The sequence below is a fragment of the Calypte anna genome, chromosome 2 (genome assembly GCF_003957555.1).
Source record: "Calypte anna isolate BGI_N300 chromosome 2, bCalAnn1_v1.p, whole genome shotgun sequence".
Classification (NCBI taxonomy): domain Eukaryota; kingdom Metazoa; phylum Chordata; class Aves; order Apodiformes; family Trochilidae; genus Calypte; species Calypte anna.
Genome location: NC_044245.1, coordinates 10,560,717 through 10,566,716, shown reverse-complemented (window position 1 = coordinate 10,566,716; position 6,000 = coordinate 10,560,717). Strand labels below are relative to the sequence as shown.

Sequence of the window (6,000 nt, the reverse complement as noted above, 5' to 3'; positions counted from 1 at the left end):
CTTTGCTACTTGAAAGTTTAGCTGATGTTACCATGTTGCAGTGTTTTCAACCTCAAATTGATAAGACCCTTTGCCTGTTTTTCCTCGAGTCATTAAATGTTTTCTGAAATAAATCACATACGACAGCCACTGAACTGGTGCTCCAGTGTAGATTTCAGATCAGAGTCCAGATGGATAAATGTGATGAACTTTAATAACAGCATCCAAAGACCTCAGGATGTCTCTAGACCTGATATTCATACAGGTGATAAAAATGAAATGCAAAGTATGAAAGTGAGTTAATGGCAATAGCTGTTTGTCACTAATAGAATGGTATTTTTATCAGTGCTGGGGATTTCCATTTTATTTAGTAAATCATTAATTACTTTGTGAACTTTCTGAAAAGAGGGGTAAGTCTCAGTTTCAGGCAACCTTGTTCTAAGTAATATTTTTCATTGTATTTAATATGCTTTTTCAAGTTTGGATCATTGCAAATTGAGGAAAAAGTATCTTTTAACAGTTTTTATGAAGTTACAAGATTTATATTCATTACTGCATATTTTTTTATCTATTTTAAAGATGCTGTTATATTCCACTAGATGGTAGTGCAGACTATTTCTGGAAAGCCTTTTTGGCTGCCTGTGCATTTCATTTCTTGCACAATAGTGATGTGGTCTGGATTCCAGGCATCTTTGGGAATAAAGCCAGATGTCATCCTAGCATAAAAGGTGTGAAAAACAGGCATGGTCCCACTGCACTCTGCTCCCTCTGCTTTGCTCTGAGACACAGGTGTTTCTGAAAGATTTGAGTTCCATAATGGGGAATAATATCTGGTTTCAATTTGCCAAAATGTTTGTGTAAAAGCATTTAGTAATGAGGCACTGGGAAATAAAACAGATGTGAGGAAATGTGGGAAACTTCTGAAAGATGAAGGTTTTAAGTTGACCATAGATTTCTCAAGCTTCTCTCAGCAATCCATGTAGCTGTTCTGTGCCTTAGATACCTAGCCTAGATGATTAGAGTTGATGATAGAACTCTCAAGGGGCTAACACAACTTGAATAAGACTAAGTGCAAAAACTTGAAAATCAGAGGCAGGCAGAAGTGAAATTACAGTTTAAGACACAGGAAAGGGGCCTCTTAATGTTATGAGCACATCTTAAGTATTCTGCTCTTGGTTCAAGAATGGGACTAGAAACTCAGGATATCTAACAACAGTGAAAATCATAATGGAGCAGTATAATAAATACGGGGAAAAGGGGCAAAGACCAAAGTCTACTAGAAATAGTATCTTACAAAATGGTTCTTCTTTGTCTATAGTTAGGATCAGAAAATACTTGACAAATTGTCCATTATTGTCAAGACATCATCACAAGGTCTTGTGATACTAAAACTGATGGAGAGTACTGGAATAATGTCAGCTATGTCTGAACTGGTGATTGTTTGAACACTTTCAAGTGCCTGACTCCAAATGTATCCTCCTGGCCTGATGCTGCACTGAGCAAGCACCACACTCACTTGGCTCCATATTTGTTTGTTTTGAATGAAGGACACAGGACCTGTAAGAAAAGCACAATGTGCTTTGGTTATGTTCCTGCTCTGGATCAGGAATGGAGAGAACATTCAAGTCTCAGCTTTGACGAAGCCAAGGTTGATGTGGGAGCCAAGTAAATGCTGGTACCTTTGTCCAACAAAGTAGTTTGTCATGTTTGAGTGTTCAAAGGAATACTCAAGTACACTCAGGATAAAATTCAAGGGAAATGAATGAACTATTAACAGCCTGCCTCAGAAGACGAGCAGATTTTGTGGGTACAGTATTAATTATAACAAATTTTATATATTAAAATGAAAAGAAATAGGAGTAACAATCCTAATGCATTAGTAGATGTGTACGAAAATATTATCAGAAACTATCATCCAGAAAATAATGTAAGTATGAAAAAAATGTGTCAAGAAAGCATCTGATGTTGAAGGAATTGCTTGTTAATTTTTTATGTGTATTTATCATGTTGAATCATATAGGTTAAAATAGATTGTTTGCTATACTCCATCTCTGATATTCTTGAGAGACATCTGTAATTGAGATATCTTATACAGGCCACCAGCAAAATAAAGACTAGCTTATGAAGCAGTAGCACAAAAGCAAATCTTTATTTGCTGTTGCCCAGCAACCATGTGTGGAAGGCTCATTTTTCATTTTTGCCTTAACTTGACTTGACAGGAAAATGGTAATAAATATGAGATTATTATCACAGGGTATAGATTATTTTGAACAGATGAACAGATATGTCAAAAAGAGGCATGTAATTTTGTACTCCTGAAAGGGAGAACATTAGAGAAACTGAAAATAGAGTTGTAGCTTCATTACTGGCTTGCAGTTCTTGCACAGTTCTTGAGAGAAAAAAAAAAAAACCTACAAATTGCTACTCTGCTTCTCTTGTTTCTCTTTGTGGTCCTTTAAAATGAACCATTTGGTGTTTGTCTGTTGTTATCTGTGTCAGCTTTCAGTTTCAATACTAGGAAAAAATCATTCTGTGGTTGTTGCTATGCGACACAATTTATAAGCTAAAATATATTTCAGCTTGTTTGCTAAAGGATATGTGCCTGACTAAGTAAACAGTAACCAGGTGACTAATGTAGCATCTGATTAAAAGACTAGTCAAGGTACTAATGACTATTCAGTCCACAGAGAAATGATATATAAATCCATGAGTTTGGATGTTAAATGGAAAAGTTTTTTAACATATGCAGGAAGGGAAGACAGCACAATGTATAAGTGTCATTTTTCATATTTTTTTAATTCACTTTTACTGTTCTACCAGTATGATGATTGCTCAGACAACTTATTTAAAGCAAGCTGTTTCACAAGCTTCTTGAACTTAGATACCTAATGAGAAATAAAGTCAGGTCTTTAGGTTTTGAAACAACCATAATTCTTCATCATTCTTTACTGTAGAACAGCAAAATGCTCCCCTCTTTTGGTGGTTTGCTTCTGGAAGTCAGTGCATGCCAACTGCACAGTGAGGGGGTTGGAGGGCAGATGCTGTTTCACATGGCTGCCCAGGGATCCATCTCTCCTGGGACCTTTCTCTGTGGCTGCTGGTAGGTGGGTGTTGTTAATTTGCTGGATTTCCACACTTCAAAGGAGACAAGCCTCTGTCAAGAGGGAAATATGACCTGGGGAGGTTATGTGTGTGTTTGGCTTCTGGTAGAGGCAAGGAGTGGCACTGAACCACAGGTGTGCACTTCTGTTGCTCAAGAAGATGAGATTTGGGCTGCTAACTCCTTCTGCCACGATGTTCCTGCCTTGGGTCTAGGACCATCTCAATTACAGCTGTCAAGTAATGCAACCCATCCTCCTATGCTGCCTACACTACTTTTTGTCTGGCATATATTTCTTTTAAAATCCAGTTGTTTCAGTAGTTTCACATGCATTTGGTTGACAACTCAGGAACTGAAACAGTTTTCATCTTTGTTTTCGGTAAGATCAGTGATCTCTTACGTCCATTTTTAAAGCAATACAGAATAACAGTAACTATATGGAATAAGCATGAAATAATTTTTTTTCATCCTGTAGTCCTTAAAACATAATACACCAGGGAAACTGTTTACTCAAGGATGTAAAAAAATAATCCAGAAAAAGCCTGTAAATCAAATATATACAGCAGAAAATGTTCTAGTCTTAATCCTGAATATAAACAAATACTGTGATGTAGAATGAATAAAGAATATTCTGTGATAAAATGAAAATACTACAGACTTAAATATTAATTTTAAAAGAGTGCATTTTTATATATAGTATAGAACAAAATCTTAATTATATCATGTTTTTTAAAAATTACACTCCAGAAAAGTCCGATCAGATGTGTGAACTTTTAGAGAAATTACTTTGGTGTTCTGTTTATTTGCACAGTAAAATGGCAAAGCAGCACTGCTACCACAGACTGAAAGTGAGCGATATCAGTCAAGTATCTACCTCTTCTGAACAGCCAACAACTCAGAAATACTGAGAAATATTATGCGACTGCATATGCAAAATTGAAATAAATAAATTAAGCCCTTAATAAGACATATTGACTGGTTTTGGTTTGTAGAGGAGCTCAGACAAATGGAACAGGGAGTATTACAGAATTTGAAATCTGATTATGGTTAATTTAAGGAACTGAGCCCAGCTATTTCCGAGCGCTGCAAATCAAGTTTGAGAAGGAACAGAATGCAGCACTTCCTGATATATTAAAAAAAAAATCCTTAGCAGTGAAAGTGTAAATATAATTATCTTACCCAGTCTCCTATAAATTCTGGTGAGCAGACTGTTCAGCTCTTCATCGCTTTGGTTGATGGGTGCATAATACAAGTACTGTTCACTGTGTTTTAAGATTAAATGCATAGCTGTCAACACTGGTAACAAAAATATTATTGGACAAAAAAAGTCTCTGGTGTAATTAAATGGGTGATGCAGGCTTTGTGAGCTAGCAGAGTTGTTTTTATAAGAATAGGACATTCATGTTATGCAAGGTCCATGAAAGAAGGCATACTGAAGCTTCTTGAGCCTCTACATAAATTTAACTGAACATCTCTTCCACGGTTTGAAGGCTTTGAAATTTAAGAGATAGCTACAGGAGGGTACCAGTAAGCTGGGATGTTAATCTGTGAGCCATCTCTGAGCAATTGCTTGGATGCTGCTAACCCTAACCCTAACCCTAACCTTTATTTATAGTACAGGTGAGAGCAGCCGGGAATCGTTTCACTGAAGCCATTTTAAAGCGGCAGGAGCGGCCTCCAGTGATCTCCTCGCTCATGGCGAGGCTGTGGCTGTCCAGACGTGCCCATTACTGGGCCTGCCCTCTTCGGGAAGATTTAGGGTGTCTCGTCCATCCTTTCAGAGGTCTGGTCCTACAGCAGTAGCCTATTCTCCAACCCTGTCCCCCATAAAACGTGGCCTCTGAGGGACGGGAGGAGTGGGCTCGGCTGGAGGTGGCACTGAGGCAGCAGGAGTCACCCAGGCGGCACCTGACAGAAAGCAACCTCAGCCTTTCCAAATAACACGAACGCAAGCGCAGAAAAGGCGGAAACACGAGCTCTCCCGCCGTCCCGGGGCAGAGGTGCAGTACTGACACTTCCCTGCCCGTAAGTCCCGGGCGGCACCGGCGGCGGCCCCGACACCGCCCCGGCTCCTTCTCAGACCTCGGCGGCACTGAGGGCGGAGCCGCTCCCCAGACCGCCCCACCCAGCTCTGCTCTCGCGAGACGGGAACGGAGCCGTCCCTCCTCCCCCCTCCCCGCCTCACGTCCGCCCGCGCTCAACGGCCACCGCGGGAGAATTCGAAAGCGCGGGCAGCGCGAGCGGTCCCGGTGCCCGCCTCAGCGCTGCGGGAGGGAGCGGGGGCCGCGGGAAGGGGCTGAGTGAGGGGTGCCCCGGGGAAGGGCCCGTCCCGTTCCGTCTCTGAGCGGCACCCGGGGTTGGTGTCCCTACCGGCAGCGGAGCGGCGGGACTCTCGTACAAACGGTGTTTATTTTCTGTGGGCAGCGCTGCTGAGAGGCGTCGGCCCTTCCGCGCCTCGGCCCCCGCGGTCGTCGCTTTTGTTTCCCTCCTGTGCAGGCAGCTCCGCGTTGATGGGAACGTAACGTGTAGAGGATTTCTTTCTGAGGAAGCACCAGGTAAGCTGTCCGGCTGTCCTCTCTCTCCCTCTTCTGCTGGCGCCTCAGGGAGAGCTGTGGAGCCGTGCCAGCGACATGGGGGTGGCCCGGCAAGGGACCATCCCCGGGCTGATCGGGACGGTGCCCTGTCCCCGTTCTGTGGCTCCACGCCCAGTAAAGGCTGTTCAAGCCGGGCTTCCAACTGGAATGGAAGAAGGACATCAGGAGTCAACTAGGATGGAAGTGGTTCTTCGGTGTATAAAATAAGCTCTTGGTGACACAACCGTAGGGTCGCAGAATGCCTGGTTGGAGGGACATCAAGGATCCTCTAGTGACCTTGCTTGTTTCCCGTAATCTTCACTTGACAGGGGAGAAAGAAAAAATATT

At 42.1% G+C, this 6,000-nt stretch overlaps 1 protein-coding gene across 1 annotated transcript in view; it reads left to right on the top strand.

The window, feature by feature from the left end:
- Nucleotides 1-5,389: 5,389 nt before the first annotated feature.
- Nucleotides 5,390-6,000, top strand: part of NCAPG2 (non-SMC condensin II complex subunit G2) — a 35,353-nt gene continuing 34,742 nt past the window's right edge. Inside the window, exon 1 of the mRNA XM_030445511.1 lies at nt 5,390-5,634. The gene's annotated coding sequence lies outside the window, so the exon portion shown is untranslated. The remainder of the gene's footprint in view (nt 5,635-6,000) is intronic.